Consider the following 24,067-nt stretch of genomic DNA (forward strand, 5'->3'; position numbering starts at 1 on the left):
ATATAATATTAATTTTGATTTTGTTGAAATGTTGGGGTTTTCTATTATCTTAAGGAAATGTTACCACTGAAGTGTAGCCTCTTACTTTTTATGAAAAAATGAATGTAATTGTTGTCTTAAATAGCACGTCTGTAAAATTCAAGTTAAAGATAATTATCTGTCATGGTGAGCAATAAATGCTTTGGATTGGATAGAAACAAAAAGTCCCTGTAGATTAATTTCAATTATTTTGAAAAACATTATACAATCCATAATACAATATATTTCCCTTTTTGTCCTAGCCGTCAGGAAACTCAGAACAGCCCCAGTGGGCAATAACAAACTCCTCGTGAGTCCTAATGATATGTACTTCTTCTGTTGCCTTTCAATATTGCCTACTTTGATTTTTCTTTAGTATCTTCTCTCGCTATCTATATGTGCAACTTATAATTTTCTTAACTCTGTCTTGAAGCAGGCAAGTATAACTTTTAAATAAGTAAATCCATTGTTTTTTTGATAACTTGAAACTATATGGCTAGCGTAAAAAGACTCTGGTTATTTTTCACCATAAAAATCAACCAGCCATACCATTTCCAATATTTAAAAAGATAACATTTTTATACAATATGGGACCCTCTAGTTGGTCTACTTTTAGAAAGATGTTCTTAAGTTTTAATGTAGCAGAACTTTCAAAATTATATCTATATAGTTTAATGTTCTCTCTTGTAATGCTTCAAGAACAGAAAGATTGCTTTCATTCCACAACATAAGATGTATGCAATATTTATTTATTAATCTTTAGATCATTCAGTAATAAATTAAGGACACTTGAGTCAAGTTTAGGGATAAACCACAATGCTTTTCTTTCATTACTGTTTTACTTATAACATTCTTATTTTTTATTTTGTACATGTGGATTCTTATAGAGTCTTTCCTCTTTACTTACAGACTTGTAGCTTTATATAAAAGCTTATTTTACTTTCAGCCAAAATCACTCCAAGTTCCCCTCACCTCATTCCCTAACAACAGCAGAACCTTCCAGTCATGTTTTTGAAGACTCTCTGACTAACATAACGCAATTGATGAAACTTCCCAAGGCCAGCTTGTGTAATACTTCCATGCTCCAAAATACATAATATATATGAATATATAATATAATGGCTCCTTCTAACCCGCCATATTGAGTTGAAATTCCTCCAAAAGTCAAGCTCTGTCATATCCTAGACCCATTCTTCATAGCTAATCTCATTTCCTGCCATCAAAAACCTATATTTACCTTGAATTCTCAGCAGGTAGCACCCCCCAAGCCCCCATATATGCCATGTTAATGCCTAAAGTTGCACAGACTTTTCCTCATATCTGAACTAAGATTGTTACTTCCTTCTATCTACATAAAATCTATACATTCATTAAAACTTATTTTAAATTTTACTTCCTCCATCCTTGGGAAATACACTGGACCCTAAATTCCCATTGGTTTTGAGACTTTTTTTTTTATCATTTAACAATACTATTCATAATAATAGCTACCATATACTTGCGCACCAAAGACTGTTCTAAAGCACATTATGTGTACTCTTTCTCTTAATATTCACACTAAAATTTCGAAGTAGAAAATATTGTCATCCATATTCTCCAGGAACTATAAGTTCAAGAAAGCTGCCTGAGCTCAAATGGAAGAGCTGAAATGCAAACTCATGGCGAGTTGACAGTCAAGGCCATGCTCTTACCCACCTTCAAAGCAGTTAACACACCACTCTTCTTCTTCTTCTTCTTTTTAAAAATATTTTATTTATTTATCAGAGAAAGAGAGACAGAGGCAGGCAGAGGGAGAAGCAGGCTCCTTGCTGAGCAAGGAGCCCAATGTGGGACTCAATCCCAGGACCCTGGGATCATGACCTGAGCCGAAGGCAGACGCTTAACTGACTGAGCCACTCAGGCGTCCCTCTTCTTCTTCTTTTTAAAAGTACTTTTATTTATTTATTTTTGCAAGAGAGAGAGAGAGAGAATGAGCCGGGGGGAGAGAGGGGCAGAGAGAGAAGCAGGTCCCCGATGAGCAGAGAGCCTGATGTGGAACTCGATCCCAGGATCCCAGGATCATGACCTGAGCCGAAGGCAGATGCTTAACCGACTGAGCCACCCAGGCGCCCGACACACCACTCTTCTTGAAGCCAGCACAGCACCCGCCCTCTCATCCCCTCCACCTGAACTGCTGGAACAGAACTGTCTGAGTAGAAAGCCCAACCTACTGCCTTCTGTGTGAAACATGCATTTAAAAACATGCTTTTATCACATCCACTGTGGATCATTCAGGCAGATTTTGTGAAAAATAAGTGGGTGAAATAAGGAAAAACAAATCAAAAGTAAACTCCAAATAACTTGATAATCCTAGATCTGGACAAAAATCTCTGTCATCTTACAGCACCCAAACCCTCAGAAATTTAGATAAAACTGACTTGAGACCACATAATCACCCCAGATTCCACAGATTATAGATGTCAAGTTCTGCTAGAGCTTCTCCAGAATTTTGGTAGGTGATGGGCAGTGGGATAATTTACTTACTAATAATGGCTTCCGTCTCCTGAGCTAAACTGCTGTATATGCTCCTTCTATGCTTGAATGTCTCACCTTCCATAAGAAAATCCCCAACTGCAAGCATTTGTGAACAGCACAGACCCTTTGAAGATTAGTGAAGAGAGACAAGACAAGACTTGGCAACAACAAGACAAACACATTAAATGGGCAAAGAGTGGATCCTCACAGAGTCCCAGACTCCATCTTTCCTCCTAAGACTCTCCTCTTCTCTTTCCCCATCTTGCTCTTTTCAGCAGCAAAACCAACAGTTTCCTCTCCTGATTGCAAGGAAGGAGCATCACTTCCTTTGATATGTTGATGGCCACTTCGTTCTTTTCCACAGCATCTCATCTTTTATATCAAGTGGCAAGAGGTTTATCACAGTGTTTCCTCAAACAAAATATACTTCTTTGTATTATCAATGAATATAATACATTTCTCATTGCTTATTTATGTGCCGTGTGTGTGTGTGTGTGCATATGCTTACAGGAACATTTTTTAGGGATACCAGGTACAGCTTTTCAGGCACATTGCACAAAGAAGTTATTTATTCCAGTTATGCTTATGAGTGCAGAGCTACAAATAACTTCAATATAAAAACCTAAAAGTTATCAATCCTGTGTAATAAATATTTCAAAGAGAAGCGTATCAAGCGTAACTCTCTGATGATTACTCCCTAAATGGAATCCAGGCAATCTCTACTGAACTTTTCACATGCCTTTCTGTATCATCCACCCAATACCTTCTCCTGCTCCCAGCACTGGCTCTGCTTCTCTCTTCTCCTCTGTGCTCACCCCCCATTTTCCTCATTGGCCCACACCTTTCTCATGTTTGTTTCCGAGGCCTTCATGATTTTGTAATTTTGGTCACCCATCTATTTTTCTCTCTTTTCTCTTCCTGTTTCTAGTCTTCCAAAATGGCTATAAAATGGAATTAAAATATATACCTAACACTGAAGATGATTAGTTCAATAAAATTTTATGTCAATGATATTAATTTTTTTAAATATCAAAAGATATCCTTTTCTTTATAAAATGTCAGCACATATAAAACCTGAATATAGATACACTAAGAGATCACACCGATAGACCAATGATCCATAATTTAAATTTTTTTCTCTCTCCATATATATAGTATCACATATGAGTATTGAGAAGTGTTACACTGAACATGTGATATATATAGGATATATTCATTCAAGAAAAAATAAATGGAGTAACAGCCTGTGAACAAATACACTTTAGTTCTGGGATTTTACTATATTTTAAAAAATAATATGGAGGAAATATCATTTCTATTGTTTCTATTAATATTAGAATAACATTCTAGGAATATATAGAAAGAAACAGTATTGGTGTTAATATCTGCCTTACTCTTTATCTAAAAGAACTCAATATTTTGCTGATCTATTTTCTATAAATACTTAGAACTTCTATGTTTTGAAAGATTGAACTTTAAACTTTCATATATATGCAATTTTTGCAACTTCAACTGTGTACCTTTTGGTTTCAACAGGATCTTGGTGCTGTAGATTTAGGTGACAGGATGATAAACAGGCCATTATTTGCAGCTGTATTATCTACTCTAAAATATGTGGCCACATTAATTTGTATCATTTGTGTTGTTAATGTACACTGGCTTAATTACCAGGGTGAAGCCACAATATGTGATATAATGGGATGTGGGACCGTCATGCAATATCCTAATTTATCAAGCAGCATATTCCCTTAACATTATTACAGCAGATTAGAAATGCCACCTCCTGAAATCTCCTTCCCAAAATCAGAACAGTCTGAGAGTACAGTAGTCCTCAAGAGAAAAATTCTGCTTTGCTCTATTAAACATTCTCCAACAAACACAAGTTAAATAAGGTAAAATGAGATAGTTCACACAAGATGATTTTTCACATTTTCATGAAAAATGTGTTTCTATTTTCAGGACAATAATTCTAAGCTTTCTAGATTGAGAACAGTTAAGCTAGGAGTGTAAGACTCATTGGTATTTGAAAAAAATTAGGGAAAATTTTATTGTCTTTATTATGCAGGGGTGAAAATATCTACAGGAAACAATATTTCTCATATTTGTAGAAAAAGTATTTTAATGGGTGAAAGGGGGGATAATATCCACTTAGATTATTATATTTTTTTAGGTTATTACTTCTCTAAAAACTTGAAAACTCAATGAGAATAATTCTCAACTTGAGTTTGAGGACATGGTGCTTATTTACAAAAACATGTCTTGATGGACATTGTTACAAAGATTAACCAGCCTGGAAAACCAGAAGGGTAAAAACCTCAACCCCACATGCTTTTGTTGAAAAATATTTTTGTTTGCAATCTCGAGCCCACAAACCTATTTTTCCTTATTTCTCCCTGAGGCTGGCAGTACAAATAATGGTACTGAACTTCATACCATCTTGTCAAATTCATCTTGTTATCTTCAGTGTAGTGACTGATCCATAGTAGATGCTCTTAAGTATTTGATGGCTGAAATGGATGGGCTATGATTATTTTGTTAATTTACAGATATAAAACATGACCTCCTGTGTCTGATACTTAAATTTGGAATTATTTAAACATGTAATAAAACCAATTATTTTCATCTTGATAATAATTTAGTATATGTGGGTAAAAAAAATGAAAGAAAAATATTGGAATTTCTAACACCTTATAATTTGGTTAATAGCTGAAAGTAGCAAATAAATCCTCAATTAAAGTTTCCTTCAGTTAGGAAGAGTTTTCTTTCAGCAAATAAAAGTTAAGCCACTATTTTATTTTATTTTATTGATCCTACACCTAACATGGGGCTCAAACTCAGGACCCCGAGATCAAGAGTCACATGCTCTGCAGACTGAGCCAGCCAGGTGCCCCTAAACTACTATTTTAATAATTGAGTCCTACGATTGTACCTAAAAACAAAATTAATGTATTATATCTCAATATGATGGATAACATTCTGGAATTAATTCAAAACATGAAGAAATATATAAACTATTAAATGCGAATACTTCAACCAGCTTAATTCTCGACAGTGCAGGCTTTGTTCCTGGATGTTAATCTAAAGATAAAAATCTCAAATGGTAAAAGTGAGATAAGTTTTGTCAATCATAAATTAAACCAAAGACAAGTAAAATTAATTATCTCAATATATAAGGAATGTACTGGGAGAGACTGCGTTTGCAGGATACTGACAAGTATGTGAGACTAACATGTTGGCAGGAGTTGACACACACAGGGTTTCCATAAGCATGAAGCTGTTTGGAGACAAACTACATGACATTGTCCTAGGACAGGATCCTTCCCTGTGAAGGAATGGTTAGTCTCTTAGTGACCTCTCCTTCAGCCACATTTCCCAGAGGGTAGAATCCAGATACCCTCTCAGTGCAATCCTCTCAAGAATATCCTCTTATTCTTTAGCATGGTCTGGCCCAAGTTGGCTCTCAGTAGAAGTTATTTGAATTCCTTGGTTCTGGGCATACTGGGAAGCTCTGAATTGTTAAGGATGCCTGCAATGAATGACTAAATGTTCATTTTAATTTTGCTTAGGGTACTGGATTTACAAAGCCATTAACCCATTTTTTTAAAGCTTCTCCGCTCTGTGATTTGTTAGTTAACTCCAACTGCTGGCCAGAAGGAAAGTCCACTTCAGAAAGAATAGAAGTGAAGACCAGTCCCTGACGGGGCAGATTTCTCTCTTTCTCATAAAATGAGTTATGAAAATCTTTCTAGTAACTGGATCAGTGACCTCCCTAGCACAACTTTTTAGTTGTTATATATAGAAATTTTGAAATATGTATGTGTGTGTGTAGAGAGAGAGAAAGAGAGAGAGAGGGAGAGAGCAAGAGGTAGAGAGAGAGGAAGGGAGAGATGGAGGGAGAGAAGGAATGGGGGGCAGAGGAAGAGTCTTTAAAAAGAGTTACTAAACAAAATAACCTTTATACTTTTAAAGCTCACTGCACTGCTTTTTTTCCTTTTAATTCCTTTCAAACTATATATTATTTTTCCTTTAGTATTTGAGATATATATTTAGCAGTATTTTTTTCAAATTAGGAAAATCAGAGGAATAAAAAACAGCAAACACCAAACCAAACATAAAAGAACAATACAAAATAAAATGACAGCATGAAAGTTTATATTCCTATATTTGACAAAATTCTATAGATGGGATGGGTTCAAAATTACTTTCTCCTGAGGAAAAATTCATAGTGTGAAATAAAATGCACTAATGTATTTAGTTACTAAATGTTGATATATAATTATAATACATTGTTTCCAGGAATATACCTCTATTATGAAGATATTTGCCATCAGATACCTCGTATTACAGGTATTTCCATGATATTATTAGCCAGCTCTGGACTTGAACTAAGAAGTAAACAATCACAGATGCCTAGGATGAATAATTACATAGAATGATTTTCTTTTTCATTTTCATTAAAAGAAGTGAAAGAATTCAGTCAGGTCTAAAACTGAACAATTTCCCCCCAAAAAAGAAAGAGGAAGTAAGGGACGAAGGGAGACCAACCCGACAGTTTTTGCTGATTATAGTCTCATAAGTCTAAAACTTTCTTGTGTAAACTCCTTTGTTCACGGTATTACAAATTTTATTTTATTTTTTTAAGATTTTATTTATTTATTTGACAGAGAGAGCGAGAGCGAGAGAGGGAACACAAGCAGGGGGAGTGGGAGAGGGAGAAGCAGGCTTCCCCTGGCAGGGAGCCCGATGCAGGGCTCGATCCCAGGACTCTGGGATCATGACCTGAGCCGAAGGCAGACACTTAACGACTGAGCCACCCAGGTGCCCCAGTATTACAAATTTTAAAAAGCAGTGATTGTACTGGTCATTTATATATTATTTTTATTGTTTCAATTAAACACAATTTTATTGACTTTTTAAAAATTATATTTATTCATTTTTATAATGAGAACATAATCTCAGTGTGTTTACATATTCTTTCTGTCTTTACATATTATGAGCACACCTATATGCCAAACACATAGCCAGGTGCTAAGGTTTAATACTATGCCTGCCTTCAACTCTTTATTGGCAGGGGTCAACAAACTTCTTCTGTAAAGGTCCAAGTAGCAAATATTTTGGGCTTCACTGGCCACATATGGTCTCTATGGCAGTCACTAAACTTTCTAAAAGCAGTGTATACAATACATAAAGAGGCGTGGCTGCATTCCAATAAAAGTTTGTGGACATTAAAACATGAATTTCATGTGTCATAAAATGTTACGCTCCTTTTATTTTCTAAAATCATTTTTAAAAGTTTTAGCTACAAGCTATACAAAAATGGAAACTCGTTGAATTTAGCCTTTGAGCTGTAGTTTGCTGACCCTCGGTTCATAGTATTTAAAAAAGTTTTTCTTATATGATTGATATTTCTATATAATATTTCCCTATCCTCGGAAGTCTCATAGACCCCTCTCTTACAAAATTTTTAAGGATTTATCATCAGGTTTTTATTTCACAGAAAGATTTTCATCTTTTGCCATCTTAGTACTCTTGGTTCCAAACTGATTCTAGAAAATGGGGGGAAAAAAACAGAATAAAATGGAATATTTTGTAGCTGGCAAGGGAACTCTACTGTAATTTCTGCTGTCTCTATTTGAAAAAGGAGCATGGAAGAATAAGAAAAACAGTTTCCAAAACTAAGACAACCACTATGTATCAATAAAACAAATCTCAGCTCATTTGAGCAATGCTCTGCTATACACTGGCAACATTCTTGGCACTGACTCTGCAATTAAGATATCTGAATGTACTAGGGGATACATACAGCTGCTGTATGTTTTAATTTAAATGAGCCATTAAACTCAGCTCAGTTGTCTAAACTGACGTGATACATGCAGAAATCTGAGGCTCAGAGTGCTTAATAGGCTTGTCCACGAGCACACAGGTAGTTTCAAATCCAGGTTTGTTTTTGTTTTTGTTTTCTTTTCTGATTCCAATATAAATGCTCTTTCTCCTATGACCTGACTCCAAGGATTGGGGTGGGCACACTCATATTTTCTCAGAAGGAAGTAGGAAACTAAGCATCTTAGCTTCTAGCTCACAAGTAATTAGTGACAATTTAATTGGAATTTAAAGTGTTTCACTGCATTAATAAATAATTAACACCAATATAGAAACAGTGTTGCGCTGCTCGAGAATTGTGTGTTAGCAGATAAGCTTTCCACAGAACCAGTTTAAACAAGTGCAGGAGTGTCCTGCATAAGTATTTCTTAGTTCCATCATCATGGAAGCACCAGACTGATTTGCTCTCTCAGGCCTGAAGTTAGGGGATGCATTTGCTGTACTTGGGTTTAAAATGGTCTCCATGTTCAAGTTGGAGAACTGAACAAGGTGATGTCTGAGGTTCATTGCCATGGTACTGCTTATGTAAATGCAGCCGTAAAGAAAGACCCTCCCCACACATACATGCTTCTCTCCTCTCCTTAAACATATAAATTAGGTTATATACGTAATTACTAGTTATTATAGCTTAAATATTTTAAGGTAAAATTCTCATTTGTCTTATTTGTCTTATCCTATTCTGCCAGTCATCTTCAAGTTTATGGTATAAAAAAGTATCCATTTACTTGTTAAAACTGTAATAACACAAGAGAAAAAAATGAACAATTCCATGTTTTATTACCAAACTTAAAATAAGTATTATAAATATTGAAATAATGAAATAGGCACTCTTTGTGTTAGAATATTTGACACAGAAATGTATTTTGTATTAAGGATTCACCTCACCTTCATGTTTCTGCTCTGGAATACAAAATGAGATAATTTCCTATAATGAAATTTCTTTTTTAATAAAACAGACTGTGGGTGTGAAGTTTGCCTTTCCCTATTAAAAGAGTAAAAGAAAATAAAGACAAATTTTAAATATGACTTAGAATATAAATATTCTCTTTCTGAACGTCCAAATCACTCATACATAATATTGAGTAACTAGGCAGGCAGCAGGGCTTAATCTGATTTGAACTTGTTGATTTTATATCACTCTGGTGAATACTGAAAATGACTAAGGACAGACTTACTCTTTTTATAAATTCAAACAAGATTTTAAAAGAAAATAATGAATCAATGCACAAAGGAAATTAAACTATAGTCAACATTTTCATTGTTTATTTAAAATCTATGGATGCATAAAATAAGTCATATGCCTGAATGCAACTGTCTACCTCCCGCCTTTTGATTATCTTTATTTTTCCAATCAAATTAATATGTACCATTAAGTGCTAAGGGATTTATAAACATAAAAATATTCCTCTCTTTGTTCTCTGAAGTTCACTCTTTCTATAAGAAGAGGGGAGAAAATTTGTACGAAGGTGAATGGAAATGAGCAGCCTTTTCTCCTTACACCACATCAATTCCCATTTGTCTGAGTGGGTGGTTAGGTCTATAGCACAAAATGCATTAGCTTCACTCTATTATTTGTCTTTATACTGTAGGCAGGTCAGAAGACTGGTTAAATTATCCACAATTGTACAAAGTACAGGAGCACTTACAATTTCCTGATTTTATGAATATATAGTTATTTTATTAAGTTTCTCTATTAAGAAGCTGTATTCATTCAGGCAGTCAACAAATCTTAATATCTGTACGACTCATCTAATTTTTCAAATACATATTCTCAAATCAGTAAAAAATAATTCATTTCCCCATATCTTTCAACCTAATGTGCACCCTAGTGGCTGAACCAAGGAAATATAAACCCTTTATCACATAATTATGTACATTGGAATCAATTTTCTAATTCAAAGAATGGGAGGGGAATTTAATATTCATTTAAATATTTAGCTACAACAATTTTTGTACTTCTTCTTAAGCAGCTGTAACATTAAAAAATGTGTAGATTTTTTTTTACAGGTAAGAGAACAATAACTTTTCACATGTGTTTATAATTTTAAGTTTCAAATCTGAAATTTTTTTGTGTTTACATTACCAAAACCTTTTATCTAAGCAGCAAAACTGTGGCAAACTTAAAAATAGCTCAGTTTGAGATTCTTGTCATATTACCTCTATATAATCAAACAAATGTATATGAAATCTCCCCATCTAAGGCAGTATCTAAGTAAGTATGTGTGTATAGATAGAAGCACATGATCAGAAGTCATAAACCTTAAAAAAATGCTAGTGTCTACTGGAAGCTCTTCCCCTGTGGCATTCAGTTTATTTCTGAGGTCAACTTCGAGGTAAGAACGAGTCAGAAAATAAGCTCATATCTTTGCAAACGAGGATTTTAGAGAAAAAAAAAATATAGCTGCAGGACACTGGGGAGATGGTGTCCTGACAGGCAACTTGTTAAGTTCAGCAGGCTTATCTGCCTCCCAGCACCTGCAGACATCAGTCTCCCTGTTTGCCAACCAAACCTTCTAATGCTAATTCCATGTCCCAGTGGAGACACCTACTTTGAAGAGCTATTTCCCAATGTAAATTATTAAATTGATCGGATGGCCCACAAATTGACCTCATGTGAGTTTCAGCAGTGTGAGTCATCCCCCCTTGGGACAGGCAAATTTTATTATTATTTTTTTAAAGGCAGAAAGAATAATTTGAAAGCAATTCATTCTTTAGGAAAAGACAGCAACAACTGAAATGCTCCCTCCTGTGGAATATCCTTTTTTCTTTACTTGCTTTTTTCTTTAAATTTGCATTAACGTTGCATTTGCCTCTATGTGACTCTTAGCAACGCTTGCCGTTCCTATTGAGATCTTCCGATTTGTTTCAGATGGATATTCTAACCACCTGTGTGTTTTTAATGGCGTCATCTGTCCTATTTTAATTATATATTAAAAGTTTGTCATCAACAACATACACAACCCTGCATATAGGCTTACAGACGTGAATTGGGTTACGACTGAAGGATGGTCACTAACTACAGTGGGGGTGGGGATAGCAGCCGTGAATTACTGCTCTGTTCTGCCCAGGTGGACAGGGTCAGACTACCCAGGCCCTTGAAGTTACAGAAGGATTTGGGCTCCTATCCCAGAACAACAGGAGGTCATTCAAGGGCTTTTAGCAGGGAGTGACACAATCACATTTTTATTTGAAAAGCTCATTCTGGCTGAGTGTGAAGAATGGCTGAGTGTGGAGAAAAGCAAAATTCTTAATGATTTGGGAAATTGCCTGTAGAGACAGAAAAAAAAAAAAAATAGGGTAGGCTAGTCTGTCCCTGAAGAAGTTTCTACTGAAAAAGATTTTAGTGGTTAAATGGCATTTACCTTGGTAAACTGATCACTGCCCAGCTTTGCAGAGTCAGAAACAAGTTGATTGGACTCTGTTCTTATGCTAGAGGTTTTATGCAAAATCACTGAAATCTCAAAACTAAAAAAAAGGGACGGGAAGCTATTCTTGTTCCCATTTCACAGATGAGGAACCTAAGGCTCAGATAAAGCAGTTTTCCCAAGTGACAAAATTAGGGGTTAAAGCGAGAGTCAAATTCACTCTGTATGATTTCAAACCCCATGCTGTTTTTAGCTCAGCATGTAGCGCCTCTGTTGAGAAAGGCCATTGCCCATGGACTAGGGAGTCTCCTGATAAACTAAATGCTTAGGAAGCCCCAGCTCCTTAAAAAAAATCTCAGAATATGGGAGATTGATTATTCATGGGCTCATTTTAGAGTTTCTGTGAGAAAGCTTTAATATGGTCAGCATAAGAGAAACTCTTGTCTGTTATTGACCCTAACATGACAAAGGGAAATGTAACATTTTCTTCTCAAGGAATCACATTTTATCTAACAATGGCTGACTTCTTAATAAAAACTCTACACGTTTTCTCTTTGGTATACAAATTTTAGAATTTTCACTAGCACAGAAGATCAATGTTAACCAGATTGTGCCTAATTCAGACGTTTCTGTGTAATAAATACAGATTGAGTAGTTTCCCATGTCATGAAACATGAGCAAGTGGAAATGGGGATGTGCTCATGATATTCCAAATTAATTAGGGATTTATATTATACCTGCTTTCAAAACTCATTTGAGATCATTGCTTTACATATTAATACTCATGTCTGTATCAAGTCAATATCTTCAGGCTGAACACTTAGCTTCTTTATTAAAGCTACTTTGCTTAAAGAGGGGATAATTTTTAAATTTGCTAATATCATTTCTTTTTGTGAGCTTAACCTACGTTATCTATTATAGGGAAATGAGTTAAATCTCATTCTACAAATTTCCAAGAAATGTCTACAGGCCTTGGATGGCTGTGAGAAGTGTTGCAGGGAATCTGAACCTTAGAGAAAAACTGGGTGAACATCATTCAGAAGCCAAGTGTCAAGTAGTTGTTAACACAACTCAGCAGTGAGCCATCAGCTGCAAGAGACATCTCAGAGCCTATTGGGAAGTGGGGTATGGAGAATGGAAGGGAAATCATTTGCTAGTCCAGATGGTGCAAATGAGTGTCTGCTCAGAAGACAAGCAGTGTTATCCCTCACCTACCTGCACCCTGTTTGGTGATAAATTGAGTTGTCAAAGCCCATCAGGCTCCCTCTATTGGAGATGACGATCATCCTTTAGGAAGGTTAATCTCATGAATGGCTGGTGAATTTATTGTTGGTACAATATTGACACTTTTATTACTTTTAAAAAGTAAAAATGGAGAACATCAGATAATACAAGGACTTTGTTTTGGCATCTTGGTTGCCAGTTAACTGAATTCAATTTTATTTAAGCAGATTGCAACTAAAACTGGAAGAATACAGAATTTGAAATCAGAAGATAGGGGATCAGGTTACCATGACTGCATTTATTAATTATGCCCTTGGCCAACCTGCCATCTTTCAAAACCTTGATTTCATAAAATAGGGAAAAAAGTATCAACCTTGTAAGACCTTTATGTAAGTTAACATATAACATATTTGAAAAGAGGTTGATACATTATAAAAGGTATAAAAATGCTTTTGATTTTATTATGGCAACCAGGTGAAATAACTGGAGTATCTTGTACTTTTCCTCTACATCAGTTGCTCCAAATTTTTTTAGATTGTGTAATCTTGTCAACAAAATAATTTTGAGTTTGCACACTCTCTAAAACGTGTATTTTAAAAAATAAAATATACGAACAATTATTAAAAGTTTGTCAACAACAACATACACAAAGTCAGGCTTACTATTAACAATAGCAGATTTATACACATTTCAAATTACTTTTCGGATAGTATTTTGTTTCCTTGGCCAATTTCTTATCAGATCTGATTAAATCATTATAGATCTTTTTGACAACATAAGGTGGCCAAGGAAGGGAGTATAAATATCAACTTTTCAATTTTGTTGCTATTTTTGCTTGAATTTTTAGTATAACATTCATGAGGCAATTTCCCTGTAAGAATCTTCCTTAGCTACTTTTCATTTTAGAAGAGTTAACAGATAAATACAATGTCTGTTGTCAACCTATCTTCTCTTCTGCTAAGGAAATACTGGCACTATGTAAAATATGATGAAATGACATAAGGACAAGTGCAGACCCCACTGTAAATTATGAGTAAAGCTTTACTTCTATTTTTTAGATAAAAATAAACAAAAATCGGAGATCAAAATTTTTCTTCCCCTGTCTCATATTCCATACTCATGTACTGCTAAAAATCTTTACTATGGGGACCACTCACCCGGCTAAGCCTACAAACACACACACTTTAATTTCTTTAAAAATATCCAGAGCCACTTATTTTTCTTGCATTATTATTTTTACTCCATTTATAACTAAGGATTTTAGTATTATAAAAAGAAGATGAATTTAAGACTTAAAATTTCCTGATCTACTGCATACCTCTTTATGAGACAAATATCACTAAAAATTTTCAGATACACTTGAGGTTTTGAATTTTCACAATTATTATGAAATTATAAAATATGACTTTGGATTTATGAAATATTCACTGAGCTGAGATTTATTTTAAATAGTAACATAGTTGGAAATTTGTGTTAGCTTACACTAAAGAGAACACAAAAATCAAATCTCAAGTGATATGTGATGAGGCACATAAGGTTTGTCTGGTTCATTTGTAAAATCACAGGCAGAATTATCTGTTTCATAATAATTGATAATATCCAGCACATAAGCATCCTATAAATATTTGAGGATTTAATATTCCAGTTTCAGAATCATGTAAGTATTGTTCAAAAAATTAAAGCTTTAATAATAAAATTGCTCCCTGGATCCATGGACCAAATTTTACCACACAGCAAGAGAAGCCCTAACTTCAGCTATGTGTGGTTCACACTCTTCTAGGACATTTCAAAACTTCAAATGTTCTGACCTATTATCAGACCATATTTTGTTTTGAGAACATGGCTATTGTGTCTACTGCTTCTGAATCGTGAACATAGCTCATTTAAGAAGTATAGCCTACTGTTAGCTGACAGTCAGAGGTCTCTCTGACTGAAAATACTTGGTGTCTCAGGAACCTATCTTGAGTCCCTTAGAAATTGGTCTTTTCTTCCTGAGAACAGACCAATAGTACTCTAAGTCATAAGATTTTTTTTTAAATCCCATTAATATCAGGTGAAATAGTATAAAAGTACTTTTCCTGAATCATGTTTCTGTGCCTGGTGAGTCTGGATTTGGACTTTACCTATACAATAAACCTGCTCTGACAGGGATCAGAGAGACTACGAAAGTCGTATAGTATATTCCAAAGGCAGGTGAGGTGGGCTGGGATTCCATCCAATCATTCACATCAGAAGAGACACACAAAGTAGCAGATACAGTGAGTGGAAGAATGGTCTGTAGTCAGTGTCTTTAAGCATCAGAAGACCTAACCACTTTGGAGCCATGACGCATTTTTCCCTTGCGTTTCAATAGCTGTCATTTTGGAAGCAAAAGGTATAAAGCACAGGCTTATGATCAAGAATGGGACAGAAACACTCAGGTGTAGAAACACTCCCATGAGTTTCCTAATCCTCTCCCCCATGAGGACTGGCTTTTATTCAGAGAGCTACAAATTATCAAGCCAAAAAATCTGGCTAATCAGGTAAGCACTTGTACCCATATCTCAAACAGCAGTGCTACCATAAACTTTTCTTTCTCCATTTCTTTATGTTTAGGTTTTAGGGCTTTTAGATCTTTGTAACTGAGAGAAACAAAGCATATACACATATTGTAAGGGATCCTTTATATAATATAGAATGGCCTATCTTTACTAATGGCCAGCAATGTGTTAAGAAATCTTACCTACATTATTTCACTTTATCCTTACTATAATCCTATGATATATGTACCTTTTTACAGGTAAGAGAACCTAAAGAAATCAGGTCATTTAAATGAAATCATACAGGTAGTAAGTGAGAAGCTAGTATAAAGATTTACATTTGAGTCTTATTTCAATGTGTTTTTGTTAAATGTTCAATTAGATAAAAATCATGACAGGAATACCAAGAAGGTACCATCTCTATCTCATCTTCTTGCTGATGCCTAAAATTCTATCATATAAGATTTATTCTTTAGTTGGAAAGCTACTCAACCTTTATTAAAATGAAAAATGCTGCTGGTTTATAGGATCATATTAAGCCATATCAATGTGTTAGACCTCAGTGTCAAGGAAAGCTGCATTCATTAGAATGTTCTCACGTTGGCAGAAAATTAAACTTGAGATGACACAAACAATATATAATATTTTGGTTCAAATAACAAAACATCCAGGCATAGAGACTTGACCAGGCACAGACCATGGAGAACTTTGATTCCTCTCTATAATTCTTGTAGATCAGTCCTTCCCCCTCAGTAGCCTTCATCCTCAGGGAGAGTGCAGGATGGCCACTCTTTTCAGTAAGAGTGACAGTCACTTCAGAAAACTTTCTCAAAGAGAAAGGAAGCTTTTTCTTCTCCCTCAGAAGCCCTCAGCAAATATCTGATATTATCTCATTGGCTCAAAGAATTTCTTGGCCAGCTCTGAGGCTGGTCACTCGCTGATTGGTTTATAGCTTCCCATCCCTGAAGACAGAACTCTGGCAAAGGGAATAGGGTTATATTAACAGGATTGGACCAGAAGTTAGCAAAACTGGATGGGACAACCCCAGGAGCTTTGAAAACACCCATGCCTAAACCACACCCCACACAAGTGAGATTAGAATCCAGGGCTGGGGAGGTGAGGAAATGTATACAGTGAACAACTGATGGTCATATCTGTAAAAAAACAAAACAAAACAAAACAAAACAAAAAAACAAAAGCAAACAAACAAACAAAAACAAAACCCCTAATGATGTTAATGTGCAGCCAGAATTTTGAATCACTCTGATTCAGACTCTGGAATGGAGGTCACTCTACCACCTCATCCATGTAGCTGCAAGAGGAGTGGAGGGGTGGAGTGGAGGTGGGGGGAGTCATGGACACTGTATCAGGCCTTAATGTCAAAGGGCAAGGATTGATGTCAGGAAAGAAGTGAGATGGGAACTTGATTTCTTGAGATGAAAAAAAGGCAAGCATCCAGAGACAGGGAAGAAGAACTATGGAAAAAAGGAAGGGAGGAGAGAATATTAAAGTTTCTATTCCCTATTTCACTTCAGGGCCATTTTTAATAATAGTAGTAACTCTATTACTATGTATATAATTTAATTTATATAAGTATAGTTATAGTAATAACTATTATTATAACCTCCATTTACATAAAGCATTTAAAAATATTTTCATTTGCATATGTCATATTTTTGTTGTATTTGGAAGTTTCAGGCTTTTGTCAAATTAAAAATTCTCTGACAAAGATAATTATTTCCATGAACATGACAGCATGCATAAATTGAGATACAGTTCAAGTTTTAGTATTGTAAAAAATACCAAATCACTTTTAAGCATATGCTTGCTGCACTGTCCATCCAAACTCACTGAGCTTACAAGTGTGTATAGAATTTCACCATATTAATCTAAAACCTTCCCGAAAGAACATATAGATAAGTCTAGCTAAAACAACTTTCACACATAAAACTCAGAAGGTAGAATTATTTCTGCACAATATTTAATACATTTCAAACACACAGTATCTCACAGTGTAGTATTCATGCAAGAATGGCAGGCAAAGGAGTAGAAAGACACATCTAGAAAAAAAAAAAATGAGCCTTACCAAATATCCAAGTATCAAAAAGGCCTTAAATAAAAAAAGAAAGAAAATGAGAAAATATAAGAAATGCTACAAAAAGGCATTTAAAAATTATTTGGTTTCTTCCTTGATTGTAAAAATGAACAGATACTTAAAGTATCACAGAAATATGTAATTTAGAAATTAAAAGCTCTCCTAGCTCACCCAAGGGGATTAGTATACATATTAGTATATATATTATCAAATATATATATCACAGAAATATGTAATTTAGAAATTAAAAGCTCTCCTAGCTCACCCAAGGGGATTAATATATATATTAGTATATATATTATCAAATATATATATCACTGAAATATGTAATTTAGAAATTAAAAGCTCTCCTAGCTCACCCAAGGGGATTAGTATATATACTAGTACATATATTACCAAATATATATATAGAGAGAGAGAGAGAGAGGAGCATATATTCCTCCAGATTTGTGTATTGTTATAAAAATATTATTTCTCTTCTTGTTTTTCTAATTCATGTTTTTCATCTAGTTTTTTAGTCTTTAAACATCTAATTCATTTTTTCTAACAATAAGTTATTGCAGAATATATTTGATCAATCCCCAACTGATGAACACATACGTTGTTTACAATTTATCATAATTAATGTAATGCTATAATCAATATCTCTGAACAGATAATTTTGTAATCTCCTATTCATACCCATATTTCCATAGGATTATGAAATTTTATTAGAGATTTCCAAATTAAAAAAGCAATATTATTTTAAAAAGCAGTATTATTCAATTTGATGAGGAAAATAATTTGCTCACAATTTACACATGGAAAGAAGTAAAAATAATAAATTGTAAAGGAAGAAATAAAAGTTGCTAAAATACAGAAGATATTTCAACTGTAGTAGTAATCAAAGAAATGCTAATTTAAATATAGAGAGAAATTTTTTCACTCAGCAGAACTATTTTACATTCTTCCAAAAAACTAATAAGCATCTTTAAAATGTTATCAATCAATAATCAGGGGTGCCTGGATGGCTCAGTCGTTAAGGGTTTGCCTTCAGCTCAGGTCATGATCCCAGGGTCCTGGGATTGAGCCCCACATCGGGCTCCCTTCTCCGCGGGAAGCCTGCTTCTCCCTCTACCAGTCCCCTTGCTTGAGTTCCCTCTCTCGCTATGTCTCTGTCAAATAAATAAATAAAATCTTTAAAAAAAATCAATAATCATAAATATATAATAAGCAGGACATTAGGCAACTTCTAAAATAAATTCATGAAAATAATATCATATAAAGTTTGAAATAAGTGAAAAATAATATAAAATTATAGTTATAATTATAAAAAATTTTAAATAACTTGGAGTAACTATACACACATGTAATAGAGTTTGAGAGTTAGCAATATGATTTTTTATTTATATGTATATGTGTTTTTCTCCAAGTGTATTTCTTTTATGAACAAAAACTTTTATGACAAAGATGAATGATTTTCCCCTAACAGTTTCTATACATTTATATTATTACATATTGGTTTTCCAAAAACTAATGCATAACTCTGTTGTAACGGGATGCAGTTTTTACTTTAATGATACACTATAGTATATTATAATTTGTACAATAGCAATTTTTACCATATACCTTAAGAACAACAAAAAAGAGCAGTTCTCATTATTTAGAGTAAGGGTAAAAAGTGATTTACTACAGCTTTCAAAATACAATGACAACAGGAGTTTCTCAAGAGGTTCCTATCCATTTCACAATATTCTTTCGAAGGTTTAGAAAATTATCGTTCTTGAGATGTGTGAAGAAACCACATACTCCAACGTTCTTTGTTCCTTTCTTGTGGGACTCAGAAACTTTGAGGATAAGAGTTTTGAAGTTATTTAAAATGATTTACCTCTAATCATCACATGTGTTAAGGCTACCAGCTTTGTGACTTTCCCATCGCCGACACAGTGGTCTAAACCCATCTTAATGCCGGACCACAGCAAGAGGGCATTTATTTACCCTTTCTTATTTCCATGATGACTCTTAGCACTGTAATGAAAGTGAGCACCAACCAGAAATATTGATTACTTCAATTTCCTTATCTTCATTTCACTTCACATTCTGAGTTTATTAGATTTCTGCGTCACCAGAAAATAAGATTAATCAATCACCATTTTCTGCTTTTTGCTCATACTGTCAGGCAAAATGACACCTTCAAAACACACCAAATTATAATTTATATATGGGTGAACATGCTCTCTTACCCATCATTTCATACTAAGGAGCTGACAAAATGATTGGCATGAGTAGAAACATAGTAAATCGTGGCCAAAGAAATTAAAAAGAATTGGTGGGATTAAAGGGGATTAAAAATGAGGTAATCTCTATTTCATTGGATTTTTAAAAATTTTTTTTCTTAATTTTTCTTTTCTTTCTTTCCTTCTTTTTTTTTTAATTTTTAATCTAATGAGTCATCTTCATACTAATGCCACATAAAGGGTATTAACTCAAATTGCAGAGGAAAAGAATAGAGAGCTTTGTCTTCCTATCTTTTAAAACATCCAGAATTTCCGGGCACCTGGGTGGCTCAGTTGGTTAAGCAACTGCCTTCGGCTCAGGTCATGATCCTGGAGTCCCGGGATCAAGTCCCACATCGGGCTCCCTGCTCAGCGGGGGGGTCTGCTTCTCCCTCTGACCCTCTTCCCTCTCGTGCTCTCTGTCTCTCATTCTCTCTCTCAAATAAATAAATAAAATCTTAAAAAAAAAATAAAAAAATAAAACATCCAGAATTTCCAATGTATGGTATGTCCCTAAAAATCAGGGAAGAAGTGCAGTAAATGGCATCTGCAAAAGGGACAACTAAGGGAAGAATTTCGAATATATTGAGTTAATAACTTTGAAATAATCTCATAAAAGTAGAACCACTTGAACCCATCTAAAGCTATACTCACATCAATTGTCTAAAGAGGCTGTTGATCATGGAGCCTAAAACACTCTGCAGGACGAAGTATTCTTATCTGCTGACTATGATATTTCAGTGCCCTTTGCTTCTCTATCTCCCTCATGTGGTCACAGCCTGATGCTGTTAGATAGTAAGATGATAAACCAAATGACTGCATATCTCTCTGCTTTAGGTTGTTTTTTTGTTTGTTTGTTTTGTTTTTCTTTCCTGTCCTGTCCTTCCATCTCTTATTAGTCAGTTAAGAAGTACCTACTCAACTTTCAAAATACATCAAGGATAACTTAATAATCTCATCCACCAAACTTTCCTTGATTTTTCAGGCTGGACCAAGAGTCCATCTTAGGTATTCCCTTAGCATGCTGCACTTGTTTTCTGCTTTAGCTCTCATCGCTTTCTCTTGCAATTTTCTACTCATATTTCTTCGCAAAATGCTGCAACTTTAGGAAACCTTAGGAATTAAGAGGAAGTTTCCTGTAGGGATAAACAAACACACTCAGGAAGTCCCCAACCTATAATACATTCTATGAGGATTATCTAATTATCTCCTTTAGAAGTAATGTTTTGCTTAGCAAATAAATTTCTGATTCTAATTTGGCTCCTCATGAAGATTTTCTAAAGGGAGGAAATAACTTCATTAGTAGATATCATTATCTTGGTCCTCTTGATAGGTGTAGTTATCATTGCAAATTAATAACAAGACATTCTGGCATATATATATATATAGAGAGAGAGAGAGAGAGAGAGGGAGGGAGGGAGGGAGGGAGATTAATTTCTGTGAATGTGGTTAGCATGTGTGCATTCGTCTCCATTTCTGCCACTGACATTTTAGCAGGAGGATTCTTGGCTGTCATGTACATTATAGGATATTTGGGAGCCTCCATGACCTTGACCCACCAGATGCCAGTAGCATCCCTCACTTCTTGTAGCAAACAAAATTGTACCCAGATATGGCCAGACATACCCTGAGGAGCAAAACTGCTCCCAGTTGACAACCACTGTCCTGAGAGTGATTCTTGCAATCTGAAATACTGAATTAGGTAGGAATGAGAAACACAAAACCTTCAGTTTTGTAAGTAAGAGTCTTGGGTTGACATTACATTGTGTGCCCCCACTACATTCTTTTGGTTGCAAATGGGTATGTGTCCTTAGGTTGGAGGATACAGAGGCTCATATAAACCAACCTATAGGATCCTAGTGACTTACTTCTCTTATCCACAGCCAATTTGTCAGAAATGGGATGCTGGAACTTAATATAGCCTGTGTCTCAGGAGAATTTCGCTCAATGGCTTCCGTTTCTTGATTGATAGAACAGCCTCTTAAGACTTATGGGATCTTTTGCACCCAACTAGAAGAAAGGGATGTAAAACACAGCGTGCTTTAGGCATTTTACTTTAAGAGTGTGTGTGAGTATGTGTGTGTACGCACACGTGTGAATTTACCCTGATTTTCAGCTTTAGAAATAACTGTTACAGAAAGGCAGACTGAAGCAAACTTCTTGCAGAACATACAAAATACCACTCTTACATCAAACAGCCTACTAGTTTCAATGTTTTTAATATAATACTTTGTCTTTCTGAGTTAAAAAACTAAGTTAGATATTATTTTTTCAAAACAAACCAATGTGGTATTTGGAGTAAGAAGAATCCTCAGTTTGCGTGCTGTAATGTGAAGTCACTATTTTTAGCATTATTTAAAAAAAATCTGTAATCAAAAGGTAAAAATAAAACCTTATAAACTGTAAGTGTCATGGATGTTCAAGATGATGATTATGAGTATGATAAAAGGAAAACATGAAAAATTATGTCCCTTTGATACTGGACAGGAGAATTTACACTAAGTGGACAGGTGTATCTAGTATTTGACCCACCTTCTGATGCACAGTATGTATAGTCCCTACCTTCAGGCTTTATAAATGTATTATGTCAAAAATAAATCTACATGGAAGTCAGGGATTTAAAATTACAAAGACAAATGGCTTATTAAATGCTAAAGGACTAGGGGCGCCTGGGTGGCTCAGTTGGTTGGGTGGCTGCCTTCGGCTCAGGTCATGATCCTGGAGTCCCAGAATCGAGTCTCGCATCGGGCTCCCTGCTCTGCGGGGAGCCTGCTTCTCCCTCTCCATCTGCCTGCTTCTAAGGGCGCCTGGGTGGCTCAGTTGGTTAACCGACTGCCTTCGGCTCAGGTCATGATCCTGGAGTCCCAGGATCGAGTCCCGCATCGGGCTCCCTGCTCGGCAGGGAGTCTGCTTCTCCCTCTGACCTTCCTCCCTCTCATGTGCTCTCTCTCAAATAAATAAATAAAATCTTTTAAAAAAAATAAATAAATGCTAAAGGACTAGTCATAACTGTTACAAATAGTGGGCGTCCAGGTGAAGGTCCTTGTTTTGAGAGCATTACATGAGACTGCATTGGTGATCATTCCCATGGATTTCAATGGAAGAGCCACAGCTTCCAAAGAATTAATTTATAAAAGGAAAGAAAAAGAAAATGCAAAATCCCACCCTCTCCTGAAGAGGTAGGTTGACTCTCCTAGGGAATGCTTTTCCTTCTGATGAATCACACCTGACCAGTGAGGTTTCCTATACACTCACTCAGAAGCCAGGCAGAATTGCACCTGCGCTGCACATTTCTCCCTCATTAAATCCTTCTTCATCCATGGAAAACGGACTGATGCTTACCCTGCCCCTCCTGTGTGGCCTGAAGAACTTTAATGGGGTGGAATCACATAATAACCAAGCATTCCCTGGTCTGGTGAACAAACTGCACATACCGAACAAATAGGGGCAAATGCTCCTCCAAAGGGCTGATGAGTACATTTGTGGTTTAATTTAAAGCTGCCCCGGGGTAGCCATGCTGTCTCATCTGGCCTCTTTATGTTTGTGTTACCAGAGAATCAGACAGATTCCTTCTTTTTATTCTGGGACTGCGGCTTCCAAATCACAGAAGAGTGAAAACGCTCCCCTCATATCCATCTGAAAACTCAGATTCAAAGTCATTGGCCTCTATAGGAACTGTCAATACCCATTTTTTACACCATTTGCAAAGCGGGCCTGGGAGGCTAATACAAAGGGCTTTGCTGTACCTGCCCCTGCCTGTGGGTGATAATGCCAGCCTTGTACTGGAACAGCTTGGCTTTGTCCTTTCAGGTGCTGTGTCAGAATCACTGGACAACACTGATTTCCTTTAAAAATTTAATAACACCATGTGACATTTATTGAGCATATACTATGTCAGGCACTGAGGCTAACCACATAATTCTGATCTCATTTAATACCTACATCCGTTATGAGGCAGGGACTACATCTAACATGCCAAGGTCTTACATATGGGCACTGAACTAACTTTTGTAGATTTTGTAGCAAGTGATTGTGATTTCCTTATGTGTGAATGGTATGGTACTTTAGAGCATTTATATATGTGCATGTTATTTTCATTATGATCTATGAAGATTAAGGACAAGGTCATTGCCCCATTTTACAAAGGCAGGGACTAAAGCAGGGATTCCCTTTTACAAAGTTTTTTTTTTTTTTAAG

General features: G+C 35.4%; 1 protein-coding gene across 1 annotated transcript in view; it reads right to left on the reverse strand.

The window, feature by feature from the left end:
* The window catches only part of CNTNAP2 (contactin associated protein 2), a 1,739,191-nt gene that overhangs the window by 1,585,664 nt on the left and 129,460 nt on the right, over positions 1-24,067 (reverse strand). The window lies entirely within an intron of this gene.

The sequence above is a fragment of the Leptonychotes weddellii genome, chromosome 12 (genome assembly GCF_054177405.1).
Source record: "Leptonychotes weddellii isolate Sample4059 chromosome 12, ASM5417740v2, whole genome shotgun sequence".
Classification (NCBI taxonomy): Eukaryota; Metazoa; Chordata; class Mammalia; order Carnivora; family Phocidae; genus Leptonychotes; species Leptonychotes weddellii.